This window comes from Pleurodeles waltl, chromosome 4_2 (genome assembly GCF_031143425.1).
Source record: "Pleurodeles waltl isolate 20211129_DDA chromosome 4_2, aPleWal1.hap1.20221129, whole genome shotgun sequence".
NCBI classification, from domain to species: domain Eukaryota; kingdom Metazoa; phylum Chordata; class Amphibia; order Caudata; family Salamandridae; genus Pleurodeles; species Pleurodeles waltl.
Genome location: NC_090443.1, coordinates 41626859 through 41648475, shown reverse-complemented (window position 1 = coordinate 41648475; position 21617 = coordinate 41626859). Strand labels below are relative to the sequence as shown.

Sequence of the window (21617 nt, the reverse complement as noted above, 5' to 3'; positions counted from 1 at the left end):
ACAATATGACGCCAAATACGAAACAAGCCTTAGATTGCAAAGTTTATTGTTTAAAGCATAGAACTGGGCGAGTATGTCAAGCAATAACTACGAAGCTTGTATGCAAAAAGGTGGTATTTTAGAAAACATGTATAAATCATTCTTCTTGAGTGGCACTAGGGGTCTGTGGGATCTGTAGGCTTTATTTGGGATTAGAATAAACTCTTACGTAATTTTTACCCCAGCAATAAAACAATGTAAGAAAAACTACACCGTCTATTTTATGGCATCATCACAATATTTTTTAAACCAGGTAATAGAACTAATACTACAGCTTTTGATGGTGTCATCTCCTTAATCCTATTCCATAGCGGTGAAGTTCAGGATCAAAAACTAAACCTAGAGTAATGTTATGTGCGAGGGAGTAACGGACAGCAGATTTTGTTCAACCTGGGGGGAAACGTCTGGGTCAATAAGTACACCACACACTTTGTTCGGTTAACTACTGCCTTCGCGCCAACACTCCGGCACCTTTATTTCCTCGGTCCTGACGTCAGGACCCAACCACACAAAGTCCGGCCCCTGGGGGTTTCCCTTTTACCCTCGTGCTGTAGCTGATACAGAAGCACCCCTGTCAGCCTTGATCATATGGTTTGAACATAACATTCCTCCTTAACTCAAAATAAAATAAACAAACGCGAAACCGAACTAGTTGTCAACACATGCGCTGGTGTCACTTCCCCAACAATGGAAACAAAAAACACAATTACCATTAAACCTGTATGAGCTCTACCAGGAGTTCACAGTTATGAACATACATAGTCCTTGAGCTTTATGATGGCAGAAGGCTGGGGACGTAGATCATATCGGCCCATTCCTTTTCGAAGTGCTGCATCTGTTGTAGAATCCGTAAGGGAAACATTTGAGTTTGTTCCACGAGCATCAGAATCATGATCACGGTTCGGAATTGCCCCCAGCACATCCTGGGCTTCCGTGGAGGATCTGTCAGGACCAGGTAAGGATTCATCATTGACAGGAAAAGGCATTTCCCCCTCCTCCTCATTACCGACACCACACTCTGACATTTCAGGTGACCCCTGATCCAGCTCATTTCGATAGTATCGCTTAAACCAGGAAACATTTCTCGTTACCACTTCAGTACCTCTGTTCACCGTCACCAATGTGCCCTTTACTCGGACAACGGTCCATGGAATGGGCTCAAACGAAAGTCTGAATTTCCCCCCCGGATGTCGATTCTTCATCAGCACCAATTCTCCTACTTGTAGGTCTCTGATGCGAGCTCGTCTCTTCTGAGACATTCGATCATTCTGTATTTTGCGATGGCATAGCCAGATAGCCACATGATCTTGGAGCGGAGTGGGAATGCTCACATGAGGAATCGTGTCTCTTACTTTCCTGCGCATACAAACCACACTAGGGGCCACTCCCGTCGTGCAGTGTGGCGTCAGACGGTATTCCCTTAGAAATTCAAAAATGGCACACTCCATGTTCCTACCCTGGGCTACTTCAATCCTCAGCACCTTGTTTAATGTCCTCACAAATCATTCCACTTCCCCGTTGGCTTGGGGCCACCGGGAGTGATCTTTCTGTGATGAATGGCATGCGAAACTAGGTAGGAGGCAAACTCGTGACTTGAAAAAGGGGGACCATTGTCTGTTCTCAATTCTTGCAGGATCCCATGGGTAGCCATTATTTTCTCCAGACATGGTATCACTCTCTGTGTGATGGTGGATTCCAGAACTCCCACCTCGGGGTATTTTGAAAAAACATCAATGAAAACTAGCATGTGTCGTCTGTCGGGCAAACTGCCTAGATCTGACTGGCCCTTTGCCACAGAGTAGAGGGAATCGGCTCTGTGATGATGGGCGATGGAGGTTCCGCTGGGCTCAGGGTTTGACACACATGACAGTGCTGTATGGTCTGTTCCACACAGGCATCCAAATCAGGAAACCATACCTTACTTCGCAACCTTGCCTTTGTCTTCACCATCTCCTGATAGAACGACTGCCCCGCAAGAGACAATCCTCGGAGGAGACTGCCAGTTTGTGTCGAACACTGACTGCAGTGTTGCACTGGCTTCTGTCGTTCTGAGAGACGAATTCTGTTTCAACAGATGCCACCTACCATCACGAACACACGACATTGCCAGTTGCAAGGCCTCATCCATCCTGGTGGCCTCTTGTATCTCTTTCAGTGACATCGGCAGTGGCCTGGATCTTTCCACCACCAGCCTCACGTATTCCTCAACTGCTTCAGCCTCATCTTCCTCCCAAGTCTTGACTGGTCTGGCATGTCTTGAGAGGTAGTCAGCTGGGTTTTGTGCACCCGGTCTGTACACCGCAGAAAGTTGGTATCCCTGCAGCTGGAGAATACATTTTTATATTTGGGGTGGAGGTTGAGACCCCATTTTACTGAATAAAGGTATCAGTGGCTTGTGGTCCGTGGATACAACAATAGGATGACCATATATGTACAGATGAAAATGACGACATCCCCAGTGTACAGCTAACGCTTCTTTTTCAATATGGGAATAGCGTCTCTCCATCATTGTTAATGCTCTGCTAGCATACGCCACCGGTGCCCATTCGCCATCATCACCCTTTTGTGACAGGACAGCCCGCAGCCCCACGGGACTGGCATCGACAGTTCTGTGTCTTTGGCAGGGTCAAAATAAACTAACGTGGTGTCTGCCGATAGCGCTTGCTTGGTTGCTTGAAATGCAGTCTCTCGTATCGTGCTCCATTCCCACGTGGTGTGGGTCTTGGTGACCTCTCTCAGAGGAGTCGTGAGGGAGGTCAGATTTGGAATGAACCTTCCACAGTACATTACCATACCCAAGAAACTGCGGACTCCTGTGACAGATGTGGGTGCCGATTTGATATCAACCACTTTCTCGGGATCAGGCCGAACTCCTTTTTCTGAAAAGTGATACCCGAAAAATGCAATGTCTTGTCTCAAGAATTCACATTTTTCTCTGTGTAGCGCTAAACCATTTAGGTGCAGCATGTGGAACACAGCACAAAGTCTCTTTAAGTGCACTTCAACTGTGGGAGCGTGCACTAGGATGTCATCGCTCACATTGATGACACCCTCCAGACCAGCCAGCACCCCTCGAATAGTGTCTTGAAATACTTCTACGGCGCTGGCGATCCCAAAACTCAAACGCCGGTACCTTCTTAGCCCAACGTGGGTGAAGAATGTCATTATGGCTCTGGATTCCGGTGCCAACATCAGCTGATGATAGCCTGCACGGAGGTCCATTTTCGAGAACCAACTTGAGCCACTGACTTCCGCTACAATATCATCCACCATGGGGGTGAGATGACGTTCCCTCCGGATAGCCACATTTGGTAGCCTCATATCAACACAGATACGCACTTCGCCAGGTTGTTTTGGTTTGCATGTGACCACAATCGGTGACACCCATGGCGTTGGTCCTTCCACTTTCTCAATAATGTCAGCCTCTGCTAGCTTCCGTAGCTCCGCTTCCACCTGGGGTCAAAGGTGAAATGCTATGCGTCTGTGTTTGAGGGCCACTGGTTCGATAGTTTTATCAATGTGTAGTTTTACCTGACGATCTTTCAGACACTCAATCCCTTTGAACAGATCAGCGTACTCTTCTTCCAGGCACTCCAGTGCCCCTAGATGTATACTGAATGCAAACACCACCAACTTTAGCTCTTCCGCTGTGCGGCAACTGAGTAGCATTCCTGTGCCTATTTTTATCACATATATTTTTGCCCAGGTGGTTGTGTCTTCATGTGTGACGTCCGTGGTGAACACCCCGGCCAGTGGAATGGGCGTGGCAGATCCAAATGCAAACACTTGCACTGATGTATGACGAAGTTGGGGGCGATTTGGTAGTTGGCTGAATGCGGATTGAGCCAGTATGTTTATTGAGGGCCCCGTATCGATGAGTGCAGTCACCTGATGACCTGCTACCCGTATTTTGCACTTGGGAATTTTCTTCCTAATCCGACTGTCTGGTTCAGTTGCATGAATAATGTATACCGTTCCTTCTGGCTCATCATCATCATCCATGTCTGTGGTGTCCTCTTGTTGTTGAATTGTTTTCGCGGTGTGCATTGTTTTGGGTCTTTCTCCCTTGGGCCTTGCTGTGGAATGGCACACCTTGACAAAATGATTGAGCTTCCGACAGTTAGTGCATTGTTTTCCTAACGCTGGACATTTGCCTTGGTGTGGGTAGGACCCTCCACACATGTAGCAGGAGCGACTCGTGCTGGTAGACTTCGGTTTGTCTTTTTTTTCTTACTGTGGCCGCAGATGTGATGGCATTTACTGGTTCTACCTTGAAGGACTGTGCAAGCGCAGATTCCATGTGTGCCGCCCGTACTTTGGATAGCTCCTTTGATCGACCCATAGTCAACATGTCTGCCATTGTCATGCCTGGAATTTGTAGTATGTGTTCCCTTAACTTGGTGGAATGGCACCCTTGAATGAATTGCGCTCTTATTTCATCCGCAGGGTCAGGCAAGGTGCACGTGCTGGCCAGTTCTCTCAATCGCGCATAGAAGACGTCTTCTGATTCCTCCAGTAGTTGTCTTGCTTGCCTGAGCAGAAAACGCTCATAGTCTGGATTGGCCAGGGGTTCAAAATGAGCTGTGATTGCTTTTTTGAGAGTTAGATATGTGAACGGCGGTCCCTCTTCAACCACCGCCTTGCTAATCTTGTGGATTGCCGTCCTGCCCACGTGTAGGAGCATGGGTCGTCGCTGGTCGAGGTCCAGCGCCATTGCTGCAAAGTAATTTTCTAGGCGCTCTACCCAAGACTTCCATTTTGCTGCCTGAGCTGATGGGTGCCCTTCCACCAGCAAAGGCTCAAGCGCTGGAAATGTGGCCATTGTTATGTGCGTTAGCGTCTACCAAGAGACTAGGTAATTGTGGTGACACAGACAACTTAAGTGTTCCCTTTGATGTCAGTGCAGCGTAGGAAATGAGACTTATGAGGCTCACTTTTTTTTTTGTAGAATTGGAATAATCTTCCCTTGCCGTTGTGTCACGTAAAATAGGAGTCTTTTACTTTGACTCCGACCAGCTGGTTGCAAGCAGGACGTCGTAAATAAACTGTTCTGGGCGTGGCCTGTTCCCCGCTCTGGATCGCCGACTCACCGTTTGATGGTGCTGTCGGCTCTGTGCGCGCGCCATCCTCTCCGGTCCGCTTGCCTCCTGCGGCAAAAGACGCACCAGCCGCTTACGCCGCCTCCGACGAACACCAGTCGGAAGGCCAAACGGAATGCCGGTGCGCGATTGCGTGACTCTCCAGCCCGGCCTTTGCCGGAATCACAAGCTGCTGGAGCCGCCCGCTCGACTCAGCGTGTTCTCGCAGGCTGCAGGCACTGCGTACAGGTCGCCAGGGCAGGTACGAGCTAGGTCCGTTGCACACCCTCATCGCCAATTTGTTATGTGCGAGGGAGTAACGGACAGCTGATTTTGTTCAACCTGGGGGAAAACATCTGGGTCAATAAGTACACCACACACTTTGTTCGGTTAACTACTGCTTTCGCACCAACACTCCAGCAACTTTATTTCCTCGGTCCTGACGTCAGGACCCAACCACACCAACTCCGGTCCCCGGGGGCTTCCATTTTACCCTCGTGCTGTAGCTGACACAGAAACACCCCTGTCAGCCTTGATCACATGGTTTGAACATAACAGAGTAACAGAATGGGACGAAAATCCAAATGACGTAAACCCTGAATCTTAATCTTTGTAAAATCGTAATGCATGTGCGCAAAAACTGTCCTAGCAGTGGGTGCAAATGACAGTTGAGTGGATTCCTCAAAAAATATCTCAAAGCCTATCAAAGGAACTCCCCCTTTACTGGAAGAGCACTTGATTTTTTGTTAATATAGTGTAAAGAGGAGGCAGCGGACTATAGAATACCACACCTAACCCATGTTCCAAAAATTGTAATTTTTTTTTTATAACGATTTTTATTTATTTTGAATAGAAAGAACAGTAACAAAACACAAAAAAAAAAAAAAAGGGAAAGAGGTACATACACACTATACCAACAATTACAATTACTTGTACCGATACTAAAACAAATACCGACATCCTGGCGCCCATAGTGAGTTATGTCATGTGTCGCATCTGAGTCGTTCATCCTTTTGGTCATGGGACCTTTGTGAGTTCCACGAGATGTGAAATGAAAATTTTAGTTTAAGTATGAACCCACCACCACAGCACACGGTATGTGGTCTCTACTGTTGTGCTGGTTGAATGAGTTCAGCGTCGTCTCCATCACCTCGTACATTGTAGGTTTAACTCTCCTATTCTTGATGCCCAAGGATCATAGCTATTTGACTAGGCTACCTCCCTCCCGATAGGCAATATCTTCAGGTGTTAGTGGAGACATCTATTATATCAAGTGTCGAGCGAACTCTCCCAGTTCCCCCACACTCTATTGTATTTGTCTGGGCACCCCCTCACCTCGTACACTAGTTTTTCACATCTTGCACACCAGTCCATTCCTCGTCTCCACTTGGCGAGGGTCTGCGCCTTTACGGCTTTCCACTCTGACATGATGTCTCTTTTTGCAACCATGCAAGCCATTCCCAGGAAGATTCGATTCGCCCTGCTCAGGCCCATCTCGCCCATGGCCCCTAATAAAAGTGGTATCAGGGACATCTCTATCTTAGTTTGCAAGACCTCAGAGATCTCCTCCAATATTGACCCCCAGTATGACTCTATATTTGGACAAGCCCAAGTCATGTGAAAGAAGTCGCCTCCAGGACGGGAGCATCAGGGGCATTCGTCTGTAGGGCGAAGACTAGCCAGGTGAAGTCGTTTGGGGGTGAGATAGGCTGAGTGTAAGTAAAGGGTTTGCAGTAACTGGAAACGTGTAGATATAGCCAGTGTTTGGGGGGCTGCTAGAGCTTCTCTCCAGTCTACATCTTCTATAACTCCCACCCATCCCTCCCATTTCTGACGTAGCTTCTCAAGGGGGGGACGTGTTTGCCAGGATAGCACAGTAGATCTGGGAGATCCCTCCTTTGTTTAGGTGTCCCATCATGACCTTCGCCTCGAGTGGACTGTATTCTGGTACGCTGTCCCCTGGTTTTAAGTGTACTAATAGAGCATGTCTAAGCTGTAGGTACTTGTGAAATTGTGTATTATTTAGAGAGTATACTTTCTGAAGTTCCCCGAAGGATCGGATTTGTGAGTCACCCCAAATGTCACCCAGTGTAGATATTCCTATGGCGTCCCACTTACGGAATCCCTCTAGTGCGGAGACTTCCCTCAGCCATCCCCCATGCCAAAGAGGGGTTTGCTGTGTTAGCCGGGGCCACCACCCCGTGACCTTCTGTGCCGCTCGCCACCCCGCCAGCACCATTCTGGTAATCTCGGGGATGGTCTGTGAAATCACTCCCCGTATAGAGCTGTGAAGACTCCATTGTACCCAATCGCCTGGAGTTCTAACCTATATGCCGGGTCGGTCCAGCCTCCCGACATCCAATCGTTAACCACCAGTAGGCGCATGGCCAGGTAGTAAAAATATATATTAGACATCCCAAATCCCCCTTCACAGATGTCTCTTTGACATGTGGCGAGGGATAGTTTGGGTCGAGAACCGTGCCACAGAAATTGGCGTGCAGTTGTCTCAATCTCGTTGAACCATTTCCGAGGGATTGGGTGTGGGGAGTTCTGCAACTGGTATAGGAAGCTGGGGAGTATCATCATCTTGTACAGTGCGACTCTGCCCAGCGTGTTGAGTGGTAAATTCCGCCAACGTTGAAGATCTTTTTTGGACTTTTTGATGAGTGGTGTGATGTTGAGTTCCCATGTTAGCTCAGGGAGCAGGGTTATATGCACCCCTAAATATTTAAAGCTGTTTCGGCTGATTGGTATGTTTGCTTGCCAGCTTATGCATTCTCTGGAGGGGTGTAAGGGTATCAATATGGATTTGCTGGGATTTAGTGTTAGGCCGGAGGCCTGCGAGAAGAGGTCCAAGAGTTCTAGTACACGTGGGCCACTTGCCGCTGGGTTGGAAAGGTAAATAAGGACGTCATCCGCATACAGAGCTATCCGGTCTTCCGGGCTCGTGGGCCACGCCCATCCCGTTACTAATGGGTCTTCTCTCAACATTGTGGCCAGCGGCTCGATCGCAAGGGCGAAGAGCAGCGGCGACAACGGACACCCCTGACGGGTTCCGCGACGGATAGGGAAGGGGTCTGAGATCACTCCGTTCACCAGGATACGGGCAGTTGGGTTAGAGTAAAGTAGCTTTACTAGACCTCAGAATTTGGGTCCAAATCCGTTCTTTCTCAGAACTTGTTCCAGATATGACCAGTTGTAAGGAAATGCCTCCTTGGCATGGTTGCCCCCAGACTTTTTGCCTTTGCTGATGCTATGTTTACAATTGAAAGTGTGCTGAGGCCTGCTAACCAGGCCCCAGTACCAGTGTTCTTTCCCTAACCTGTACTTTTGTATCCACAATTGGCAGACCCTGGCATCCAGATAAGTCCCTTGTAACTGGTACTTCTAGTACCAAGGGCCCTGATGCCAAGGAAGGTCTCTAAGGGCTGCAGCATGTCTTATGCCACCCTGGAGACCTCTCCCTCAGCACAGACACACTGCTTACCAGCTTGTATGTGCTAGTGAGAACAAAACGAGTAAGTCGACATGGCACTCCCCTCAGGGTGCCATGCCAGCCTCTCACTGCCTATGCAAGTATAGGTCAGTCACCCCTCTAGCAGGCCTTACAGCCCTAAGGCAGGGTGCACTATACCATAGGTGAGGGTACCAGTGCATGAGCAGGGTACCCCTACAGTGTCTAAACAAAACCTTAGACATTGTAAGTGCAGGGTAGCCATAAGAGTATATGGTCTGGGAGTTTGTTAAACACGAACTCCACAGCACCATAATGGCTACACTGAAAACTGGGAAGTTTGGTATCAAACTTCTCAGCACAATAAATGCACACTGATGCCAGTGTACATTATATTGCAAAATACACCCCAGAGGGCACCTTAGAGGTGCCCCCTGAAACTTAACCGACTGTCTGTGTGGGCTGACTAGTTCCAGCAGCCTGACACACTAGAGACATGTTGCTGGCCCCATGGGGAGAGTGCCTTTGTCACTCTGAGGCCAGTAACAAAGCCTGCACTGGGTGGAGATGCTAACACCTCCCCCAGGCAGGAGCTGTAACACCTGGCGGTGAGCCTCAAAGGCTCACCCCTTTGTCACAGCACCGCAGGACACTCCAGCTAGTGGAGTTGCCCGCCCCCTCCGGCCCCGGCCCCCACTTTTGGCGGCAAGGCCGGAGAAAATAATGAGAATAACAAGGAGGAGTCACTGGCCTGTCAGGACAGCCCCTAAGGTGTCCTGAGCTGAGGTGACTCTAACTTTTAGAAATCCTCCATCTTGCAGATGGAGGATTCCCCCAATAGGGTTAGGATTGTGACCCCCTCCCCTTGGGAGGAGGCACAAAGAGGGTGTACCCACTCTCAGGGCTAGTAGCCATTGGCTACTAACCCCCCAGACCTAAACACGCCCTTAAATTTAGTATTTAAGGGCTACCCTGAACCCTAGAAAATTAGATTCCTGCAACAACAAGAAGAAGGACTGCCTAGCTGAAAACCCCTGCGGAGGAAGACCAGAAGACAACAACTGCCTTGGCTCCAGAAACTCACCGGCCTGTCTCCTGCCTTCCAAAGAACTCTGCTCCAGCGACGCCTTCCAAAGGGACCAGCGACCTCTGAATCCTCTGAGGACTGCCCTGCTTCGACGACGACAAGAAACTCCCGAGGACAGCGGACCTGCTCCAAAAAGACTGCAACTTTGTTTCAAGAAGCAGCTTTAAAGAACCCTGCAATCTCCCCGCAAGAAGCGTGAGACTTGCAACACTGCACCCGGCGACCCGACTCGGCTGGTGGAGAACCAACACCTCAGGGAGGACCCCCAGACTACTCTACGACTGTGAGTACCAAAACCTGTCCCCCCTGAGCCCCCACAGCGCCGCCTGCAGAGGGAATCCCGAGGCTTCCCCTGACCGCGACTCTCTGAAACCTAAGTCCCGACGCCTGGAAAAGACCCTGCACCCGCAGCCCCCAGGACCTGAAGGACCGGACTTTCACTGCAGAAGTGACCCCCAGGAGTCCCTTGCCCAAGTGGAGGTTTCCCCGAGGAAGCCCTTCCTTGCCTGCCTGCAGCGCTGAAGAGATCCCTTGATCTCTCATTGACTAACATTGCGAACCCGACGCTTGTTCTGACACTGCACCCGGCCGCCCCCGCGCCGCTGAGGGTGAAATTTCTGTGTGGGCTTGTGTCCCCCCCGGTGCCCTACAAAACCCCCCTGGTCTGCCCTCCGAAGACGCGGGTACTTATCTGCAAGCAGACCGGAACCGGGGCACCCCCTTCTCTCCATTCTAGCCTATGCGTTTTGGGCACCACTTTGAACTCTGCACCTGACCGGCCCTGAGCTGCTGGTGTGGTAACTTTGGGGTTGCTCTGAACCCCCAACGGTGGGCTACCTTGGACCAAGAACTGAACCCTGTAAGTGTCTTACTTACCTGGTAAAACTAACAAAAACTTACCTCCCCCAGGAACTGTGAAAATTGCACTGTGTCCACTTTTGAAATAGCTATTTGTGAATAACTTGAAAAGTATACATGCAATTGAAATGATTCAAAGTTCCTAATGTACTTACCTGCAATACCTTTCAAACAAGATATTACATGTTAAATTTGAACCTGTGGTTCTTAAAATAAACTAAGAAAAGATATTTTTCTCTAACAAAACCTATTGGCTGGATTTGTCTCCGAGTGTGTGTACCTCATTTATTGTCTATGTGTATGTACAACAAATGCTTAACACTACTCCTTGGATAAGCCTACTGCTCGACCACACTACCACAAAATAGAGCATTAGTATTATCTATTTTTACCACTATTTTACCTCTAAGGGGAACCCTTGGACTCTGTGCATGTTATTCCTTACTTTGAAATAGCACATACAGAGCCAACTTCCTACATTGGTGGATCAGCGGTGGGGTACAAGACTTTGCATTTGCTGGACTACTCAGCCAATACCTGATCACACGACAAATTCCAAAATTGTCATTAGAAATTGATTTTTGCAATTTGAAAAGTTTTCTAAATTCTTTAAAGTCCTGCTAGGGCCTTGTGTTAGTCCCTGTTAGCATTTCTTTTTAGAGTTTAAAAGTTTGTAAAAGTTTGAATTAGATTCTAGAACCAGTTTTAGATTCTTAAAAAGTATTCCAACTTTTAGAAGCAAAATGTCTTTCACAGATGTGGCTGGGGTGGAACTCAACACCACACCTTACCTCCATCTACAGATGAGAGAGCTAAGGTCACTCTGTAAACTAAAGAAAATAGCAATGGGCCCCAAACCTACCAAAGTACAGCTCCAGGAGCTTTTGGCAGAGTTTGAAAAGGCCAACCCCTCTGAGGGTGGCAACTCAGAGGATGAAGATAGTGACTTGGAGGGAAATTCCCCCCCTCCAGTCCTACTTAGGGAGAGCAGGGCTACTCAAGCCCTGACTCCACAAATAATAGTCAGAGATGCTGGTTCCCTCACAGGAGGGACCAACAACTCTGAAATCACTGAGGATAACTCCAGTGAAGAGGACATCCAGTTAGCCAGGATGGCCAAAAGATTGGCTTTGGAAAGACAGATCCTAGCCATAGAGAGGGAAAGACAAGAGATGGGCCTAGGACCCATCAATGGTGGCAGCAACATAAATAGGGTCAGAGATTCTCCTGACATGTTGAAAATCCCTAAAGGGATTGTAACTAAATATGAAGATGGTGATGACATCACCAAATGGTTCACAGCTTTTGAGAGGGCTTGTGTAACCAGAAAAGTGAACAGATCTCACTGGGGTGCTCTCCTTTGGGAAATGTTCACAGGAAAGTGTAGGGATAGACTCCTCACACTCTCTGGAAAAGATGCAGAATCTTATGACCTCATGAAGGGTACCCTGATTGAGGGCTTTGGATTCTCCACTGAGGAGTATAGGATTAGATTCAGGGGGGCTCAAAAATCCTCGAGCCAGACCTGGGTTGACTTTGTAGACTACTCAGTAAAAACACTAGATGGTTGGATTCAAGGCAGTGGTGTAAGTAATTATGATGGGCTGTACAATTTATTTGTGAAAGAACACCTGTTAAGTAATTGTTTCAATGATAAACTGCATCAGCATCTGGTAGACCTAGGACCAATTTCTCCCCAAGAATTGGGAAAGAAGGCGGACCATTGGGTCAAGACTAGCGTGTCCAAAACTTCCACAGGGGGTGACCAAAAGAAAGGGGTCACAAAACCTCCCCAGGGGAAAGGTGGTGAGACAGCCAAAAATAAAAATAGTAAAGAGTCTTCTACAGGCCCCCAAAAACCTGCACAGGAGGGTGGGCCCAGAGCCTCTTCACAAAACAATCCTGGGTACAAGGGTAAAAACTTTGATCCCAAAAAGGCCTGGTGTCGAAACTGTAGTCAGTCTGGACACCAAACTGGAGACAAGGCCTGTCCCAAGAAAAGTTCCACTCCAAACTCCAATCCAGGTAACACTGGAATGGCTAGTCTCCAAGTGGGATCAACAGTGTGCCCAGAGCAAATCAGGGTCCACACTGAAGCTACTCTAGTCTCTGAGGGTGGGGTGGATTTAGCCACACTAGCTGCCTGGCCGCCTAACATGCAAAAATACAGGCAGCAGCTCTTTATTAATGGGACAAGTGTAGAGGGCCTGAGGGATACAGGTGCCAGTGTCACCATGGTGAAAGAGAAACTGGTTTCCCCTGGCCAATACCTGACTGGAAAAACTTATACAGTCACCAATGCTGACAATCAAACTAAAGCACATCCCATGGCAATGGTAACTTTAGAATGGGGAGGGGTCAATGGCCTGAAACAGGTGGTGGTCTCCTCAAACATCCCAGTAGACTGTCTGCTTGGAAATGACCTGGAGTCCTCAGCATGGGCTGAGGTAGAACTAAAAACCCATGCAGCCATGCTGGGTATCCCTGAACTGGTGTGTGTAAAAACAAGAGCACAATGCAAGGCACAGGGTGAAAAAGTAGAGCTGGAGTCTGGAAAAATGGCCCAGCCTACCAAGAGAAAAGGAAAGTCAGTTGGGAAACCAACTGCAACACAGTCAGAAAAAGAGAACCTCTCTTCTCAGGAAGAAGTTCTGCCCTCTGAGGGAACTGAGCCTTTGGAGCTTGAACCTTATCAGGTTGAGCTCTTAGGCCCAGGGGGACCCTCAAGGGAGGAGCTGTGTAAGGGACAAGAAACCTGTCCCTCTCTTGAAGGCCTTAGGCAGCAAGCTGCTGAAGAGTCCAAGGGCAAGAAAAATGGAACACATAGGGTCTATTGGGAAGATGGACTCCTGTACACTGAGGCCAGAGACCCCAAACCTGGTGCCACTAGGAGAGTGGTAGTGCCTCAGACGTTCAGAGAGTTTATTCTGACCTTAGCCCATGATATTCCCCTTGCTGGGCATTTGGGACAAACCAAGACGTGGGAGAGGTTAGTCAACCACTTCTACTGGCCCAATATGTCCCAGAAGGTTAAGGAGTTTTGCCTCTCCTGCCCCACCTGTCAATCCAGTGGTAAGACAGGTGGGCACCCAAAGGCCCCCCTCATTCCACTTCCAGTGGTGGGGGTCCCCTTTGAAAGAGTGGGTGTGGACATAGTTGGTCCACTGGAACCTCCCACAGCCTCAGGAAATATGTACATCCTAGTAGTAGTGGATCATGCTACTAGGTATCCTGAAGCTATTCCCCTTAGGTCGACTACTGCCCCTGCAGTAGCCAAGGCCCTCATTGGTATCTTTACCAGAGTGGGTTTCCCTAAGGAGGTGGTGTCTGACAGAGGTACCAACTTCATGTCAGCATACCTAAAACACATGTGGAATGAGTGTGGAGTGACTTACAAATTCACTACACCATACCATCCACAAACTAATGGCTTAGTTGAGAGATTCAACAAGACATTAAAAGGCATGATCATGGGGCTCCCAGAAAAACTCAAAAGGAGATGGGATGTCCTCTTGCCATGTCTGCTTTTTGCTTACAGAGAGGTGCCACAGAAGGGAGTAGGATTCTCACCCTTTGAACTTCTGTTTGGCCACCCTGTAAGGGGACCACTTGCTCTTGTTAAAGAAGGCTGGGAGAGACCTCTTCATGAGCCTAAACAAGACATAGTGGACTATGTACTTGGCCTTCGCTCTAGAATGGCAGAGTACATGGAAAAGGCAACCAAAAACCTTGAGGCCAGCCAACAGCTCCAGAAGTTTTGGTATGACCAAAAGGCTGCAATGGTTGAGTTCCAACCAGGGCAGAAAGTCTGGGTTCTGGAGCCTGTGGCTCCCAGGGCACTCCAGGACAAATGGAGTGGCCCTTACCCAGTGCTAGAAAGGAAGAGTCAGGTCACCTAATTGGTGGAGCTGGGCACAAGCAGGAGCCCCAAGAGGGTGATCCATGTGAACCGCCTTAAGCTCTTCCATGACAGGGCTGATGTAAATCTGTTGATGGTAACAGATGAGGATCAGGAGGCAGAGAGTGAACCTCTCCCTGATCTTCTGTCATCAGACCCAAAAGATGGCTCAGTAGATGGAGTGATCTACTCAGACACCCTCTCTGGCCAACAGCAAGCTGATTGTAGGAGAGTCCTACAACAGTTTCCTGAACTCTTCTCCCTAACCCCTGGTCAGACACACCTGTGTACCCATGATGTGGACACAGGAGACAGCATGCCTGTCAAAAACAAAATTTTTAGACAGTCTGACCATGTTAAGGAAAGCATCAAGGTGGAAGTCCACAAGATGCTGGAATTGGGAGTAATTGAGCGCTCTGACAGCCCCTGGGCTAGCCCAGTGGTCTTAGTCCCCAAACCTCACACCAAAGATGGAAAGAAAGAGATGAGGTTTTGTGTGGACTACAGAGGGCTCAACTCTGTCACCAAGACAGATGCTCATCCAATTCCTAGAGCTGATGAGCTCATAGATAAATTAGGTGCTGCCAAATTCTTAAGTACCTTTGACTTGACAGCAGGGTACTGGCAAATAAAAATGGCACCTGGAGCAAAAGAGAAAACAGCATTCTCCACACCTGATGGGCATTATCAGTTTACTGTTATGCCCTTTGGTTTAAAGAATGCCCCTGCCACCTTCCAAAGGTTGGTGAATCAAGTCCTTGCTGGCTTGGAGTCCTTTAGCACAGCTTATCTTGATGATATTGCTGTCTTTAGCTCCACCTGGCAGGATCACCTGGTCCACCTGAAGAAGGTTTTGAAGGCTCTGCAATCTGCAGGCCTCTCTATCAAGGCATCCAAATGCCAGATAGGGCAGGGAACTGTGGTTTACTTGGGCCACCTTGTAGGTGGAGGCCAAGTTCAGCCACTCCAACCCAAGATCCAGACTATTCTGGACTGGGTAGCTCCAAAAACCCAGACTCAAGTCAGGGCATTCCTTGGCTTGACTGGGTATTACAGGAGGTTTGTGAAGGGATATGGATCCATTGTGACAGCCCTCACTGAACTCACCTCCAAGAAAATGCCCAAGAAAGTGAACTGGACTGTGGAATGCCAACAGGCCTTTGACACCCTGAAACAAGCAATGTGCTCAGCACCAGTTCTAAAAGCTCCAGATTATTCTAAGCAGTTCATTGTGCAGACAGATGCCTCTGAACATGGGATAGGGGCAGTTTTGTCCCAAACAAATGATGATGGCCTTGACCAGCCTGTTGCTTTCATTAGCAGGAGGTTACTCCCCAGGGAGCAGCGTTGGAGTGCCATTGAGAGGGAGGCCTTTGCTGTGGTTTGGTCCCTGAAGAAGCTGAGACCATACCTCTTTGGGACTCACTTCCTAGTTCAAACTGACCACAGACCTCTCAAATGGCTGATGCAAATGAAAGGTGAAAATCCTAAACTGTTGAGGTGGTCCATCTCCCTACAGGGAATGGACTTTATAGTGGAACACAGACCTGGGACTGCCCATGCCAATGCAGATGGCCTTTCCAGGTTCTTCCACTTAGAACATGAAGACTCTCTTGGGAAAGGTTAGTCTCATCCTCTTTCGTTTGGGGGGGGTTGTGTAAGGAAATGCCTCCTTGGCATGGTTGCCCCCTGACTTTTTGCCTTTGCTGATGCTATGTTTACAATTGAAAGTGTGCTGAGGCCTGCTAACCAGGCCCCAGTACCAGTGTTCTTTCCCTAACCTGTACTTTTGTATCCACAATTGGCAGACCCTGGCATCCAGATAAGTCCCTTGTAACTGGTACTTCTAGTACCAAGGGCCCTGATGCCAAGGAAGGTCTCTAAGGGCTGCAGCATGTCTTATGCCACCCTGGAGACCTCTCACTCAGCACAGACACACTGCTTACCAGCTTGTATGTGCTAGTGAGAACAAAACGAGTAAGTCGACATGGCACTCCGCTCAGGGTGCCATGCCAGCCTCTCACTGCCTATGCAAGTATAGGTCAGTCACCCCTCTAGCAGGCCTTACAGCCCTAAGGCAGGGTGCACTATACCATAGGTGAGGGTACCAGTGCATGAGCAGGGTACCCCTACAGTGTCTAAACAAAACCTTAGACATTGTAAGTGCAGGGTAGCCATAAGAGTATATGGTCTGGGAGTTTGTTAAACACGAACTCCACAGCACCATAATGGCTACACTGAAAACTGGGAAGTTTGGTATCAAACTTCTCAGCACAATAAATGCACACTGATGCCAGTGTACATTTTATTGCAAAATACACCCCAGAGGGCACCTTAGAGGTGCCCCCTGAAACTTAACCGACTGTCTGTGTGGGCTGACTAGTTCCAGCAGCCGGCCACACTAGAGACATGTTGCTGGCCCCATGGGGAGAGTGCCTTTGTCACTCTGAGGCCAGTAACAAAGCCTGCACTGGGTGGAGATGCTAACACCTCCCCCAGGCAGGAGCTGTAACACCTGGCGGTGAGCCTCAAAGGCTCACCCCTTTGTCACAGCACCGCAGGACACTCCAGCTAGTGGAGTTGCCCGCCCCCTCCGGCCCCGGCCCCCACTTTTGGCGGCAAGGCCGGAGAAAATAATGAGAATAACAAGGAGGAGTCACTGGCCAGTCAGGACAGCCCCTAAGGTGTCCTGAGCTGAGGTGACTCTAACTTTTAGAAATCCTCCATCTTGCAGATGGAGGATTCCCCCAATAGGGTTAGGATTGTGACCCCCTCTCCTTGGGAGGAGGCACAAAGAGGGTGTACCCACTCTCAGGGCTAGTAGCCATTGGCTACTAACCCCCCAGACCTAAACACGCCCTTAAATTTAGTATTTAAGGGCTACCCTGAACCCTAGAAAATTAGATTCCTGCAACAACAAGAAGAAGGACTGCCTAGCTGAAAACCCCTGCGGAGGAAGACCAGAAGACAACAACTGCCTTGGCTCCAGAAACTCACCGGCCTGTCTCCTGCCTTCCAAAGAACTCTGCTCCAGCGACGCCTTCCAAAGGGACCAGCGACCTCTGAATCCTCTGAGGACTGCCCTGCTTCGACGACGACAAGAAACTCCCGAGGACAGCGGACCTGCTCCAAAAAGACTGCAACTTTGTTTCAAGAAGCAGCTTTAAAGAACCCTGCAATCTCCCCGCAAGAAGCGTGAGACTTGCAACACTGCACCCGGCGACCCCGACTCGGCTGGTGGAGAACCAACACCTCAGGGAGGACCCCCGGACTACTCTACGACTGTGAGTACCAAAACCTGTCCCCCCTGAGCCCCCACAGCGCCGCCTGCAGAGGGAATCCCGAGGCTTCCCCTGACCGCGACTCTCTGAAACCTAAGTCCCGACGCCTGGAAAAGACCCTGCACCCGCAGCCCCCAGGACCTGAAGGACCGGACTTTCACTGCAGAAGTGACCCCCAGGAGTCCCTCTCCCTTGCCCAAGTGGAGGTTTCCCCGAGGAAGCCCTTCCTTGCCTGCCTGCAGCGCTGAAGAGATCCCTTGATCTCTCATTGACTAACATTGCGAACCCGACGCTTGTTCTGACACTGCACCCGGCCGCCCCCGCGCCGCTGAGGGTGAAATTTCTGTGTGGGCTTGTGTCCCCCCCGGTGCCCTACAAAACCCCCCTGGTCTGCCCTCCGAAGACGTGAGTACTTATCTGCAAGCAGACCGGAACCGGGGCACCCCCTTCTCTCTATTCTAGCCTATGCGTTTTGGGCACCACTTTGAACTCTGCACCTGACCGGCCCTGAGCTGCTGGTGTGGTAACTTTGGGGTTGCTCTGAACCCCCAACGGTGGGCTACCTTGGACCAAGAACTGAACCCTGTAAGTGTCTTACTTACCTGGTAAAACTAACAAAAACTTACCTCCCCCAGGAACTGTGAAAATTGCACTGTGTCCACTTTTGAAATAGCTATTTGTGAATAACTTGAAAAGTATACATGCAATTGAAATGATTCAAAGTTCCTAATGTACTTACCTGCAATACCTTTCAAACAAGATATTACATGTTAAATTTGAACCTGTGGTTCTTAAAATAAACTAAGAAAAGATATTTTTCTCTAACAAAACCTATTGGCTGGATTTGTCTCTGAGTGTGTGTACCTCATTTATTGTCTATGTGTATGTACAACAAATGCTTAACACTACTCCTTGGATAAGCCTACTGCTCGACCACACTACCACAAAATAGAGCATTAGTATTATCTATTTTTACCACTATTTTACCTCTAAGGGGAACCCTTGGACTCTGTGCATGCTATTCCTTACTTTGAAATAGCACATACAGAGCCAACTTCCTACACCAGTCCACTGTATCGAAGGCTTTCTCAAAATCTACTAGGAGGAGGGCAAGGGGGGACCCAGTCAGGGTGCCGCGCTGAGCCAGTGCGACTTGTAGCCTCCTAATACAGTGTCTGGTGCTACGAGCGGGCATAAAGCCACATTGATCTGGATGTATCAGTGTGGGGAGCACCGCTTTCAGTCTTGTAGCGAGTAGGGTTGAAAATATCTTAATCTCGGCATTGAGCAAGGAGATTGGTCTATAGGCTGAGGGGTCACGCGAGGGGGGTTGGGTCTTTGGGATCACCACTATTGTGGCTTGGTCTATTCCAGTGGGGAAGTGGCCGTTTTCCTCTGCTTCATTGAGCATGCTGAGTAGGTGAGGGCCTAATATGTCACCGCATTTATTTTAGAGTTCAGCCGGAAAACCGTCTGGTCCGGGCGTCTTATTTGTCGCCAGGCCGGCTACGGCTGTTGCGATTTCGGCCAGGGTTATGGTTTCATCCATTTTTACCCTGGTTGCCTGTGGAATACTGGGGAGAGTAATGTCTTCCAGGAGGGGAGACTCCATTTCAGCTGTTGGACGGTGACGCACCGCGTATAATTGGGTGTAGTAGGAGGCGAAGCTCCCTACAATTTCATTGGGGGTTCTCCCTATCGAGCCCGTCTCACTCGTGATCTCAGGGATAACTCTGTTGGCTAGTGGGCACGTGACCAACCAGTGGAGGAGTTTGCCGTTCTTATCCCCCCAGCCATACACACGAGCTGCCGATGCTCTCCAGGCATGCTTTGCGGCTTCAAGCACCAGTTGCTTTATCTCTTCTCTAATCGCCGTTAGACGTCTTAAGGCTGAGGCAGATGTAGCAGTGGTCGTGGACCGTTCCAATGCCAGGGCTTTAGCCTCCAGTTCTGTTACTTGTTGGTCCCGGGCTCTCTCACGGGTACGTATTCGGTGTTTGGCGTAGCCTCTAAGCGTGGCTTTACATGCTGCCCAGACCGTGCCTGGGGACCGTACGGACCCCATGCTGTGATTGAAAAATTGGGTGAGGTGGTCTCTTAATTCAAGAGTATAGTCCTTGTTTTGCAAGTACCATGTATTCATGCGCCACGTGGGGCGCTGATAGGGGGACGCGCTTCCCAATCGGATCTGTACTGGGGAGTGGTCTGAGACTCCCCGGGGGAGTATCTCAGCACCGGTAACCCTGGAGACATCTAGCGCAGGCATAAACACCAGGTCAATTCTTGCCTGAGAGTGGTGAGCTGCCGATGTGTGTGTGTGTATTGCCGTGCCCTGGGGTGCCATGTCCTCCACACCTCACATAGTCCCAATTCTGTCGTCCAACCGTTTAAATTGGATGCTCTCCCGGTTCGGACGGAGGAGATGGGCCCGGATACATCTAATTTAGGGTCTAGGACAGCGTTAAAATCACCTCCAACAAGTGTAAGCCCTTGCGGGAGGGCAATGAGAGTTCGGCGGAGGCTTAGTAAGAAGGTATCGAAGCCGGCTGGGGGGGCGTATGCACATATGTAGTTAACCGTTGAGCTGTGTAGTGTACCGGTCACCGTTACAAATCTACCCTGTGGGTCTGATTTAGTGGAGGCAACTACTATGGGTAGAGAGCGATGGAGTAGAATGGCCACCCCCCTAGAGCCTCTTGTGAAGCCTGCGTGAAACACCCTATCAAACCCCCCCGCGCCAGCATGGGGCACTTAGTTCCAAGTAGATGTGTCTCCTGTAGGAGAACCACTGAGGGGGAGTATCTGCGCAATGTACTAAACACTGCTGATCTTTTTATTTTATCTAAGAGGCCATTAACGTTCCATGACAGAATCTTTGTCAGTGGGGGGCTGTTTGTACCATGTCTGTGTGGTGGAAATTGGGCTTCGATTCAGGGCCTGTCGGTAGATGCGCTGCTTGAAAAGGACCTGTACGATATATGTTGGTAATACTACAATAACTTATCATAAACACTACACTAAGCTCGAACGTGAGCTTTAAACACCCCAACCTCCCCCCACCCCATACTTCCACCCTCGAAGCATCTGTCGCCCTAAGGCCCAACCGGGGCAATACAGCCATGTAGACTGTCATTGAGTGGAGTGATGGACCCCTCCTGTATGTCGGATCAATTACAATACGATAGTGAGAAACCCCCCCTCCTTAGTGAAATCGCCAAAGAGTATAACGGAGAATCAACATCAACTTGACCTTGTTACAGTTGTGTGGTGGCGGCGCCTGGCGCCATCGGCCGGTCTCAGCGATCCGGAGCCCGACATAGGCGGAGTCCCCTTCAGGCAAGGTCAGGGGACTGGCTCAGGCGATCGTCAATCTTTATCTCTTCTGTGACTTGGTCCCCCGGGCAGACCGCCCGTTGGAGGATCTCGTGCAGAGTGGGAGTCCCCCTCCGGTTGGGTGTTGGAGCCTCTGAGTCCCCCTCGCCTAGATCTGGTGCGTTTTCGGCTCCTGCGCGTATCCACTCGTGTGACTGTTCTTGTCGAATGGGAATTCTCCTGCGGACCGGTTGGGCCTCGGCGGTTCCTCAAGCCGTCCGCCGTCAGCCAGTCCCACGCCTCTTCGGGTGTTTAAAAAAAGTGTGCCTTGCCGGCCAGGATTACCTTAAGGCGAGCTGGGAAGAGGAGCATGTAGGAGAGTTGCATCGCTCTCAACTTCTGTTTCACTTGCTCGTATGATCGCCGTTTAGTTTGGACTTCACGGGTGTAATCCGGGAAGACCAGGATCCTTTGATTGTCCCAGTGGAGGCCAGGGGAGCGTCTAGCCTCCCCGAGGACGGCATCGCGGTCTTTAAAGTTGAAGAAACGTGCAATCATGGGCCGTCGGGGACCCCCCGGTGGAGGCCGCAGAGTCAGGGCCCTGTGCGCT

At 49.7% G+C, this 21617-nt stretch overlaps 1 protein-coding gene across 1 annotated transcript in view; it reads left to right on the top strand.

The window, feature by feature from the left end:
• Window positions 1-21617, top strand: part of LOC138292149 (putative nuclease HARBI1) — a 49386-nt gene that overhangs the window by 600 nt on the left and 27169 nt on the right. The window lies entirely within an intron of this gene.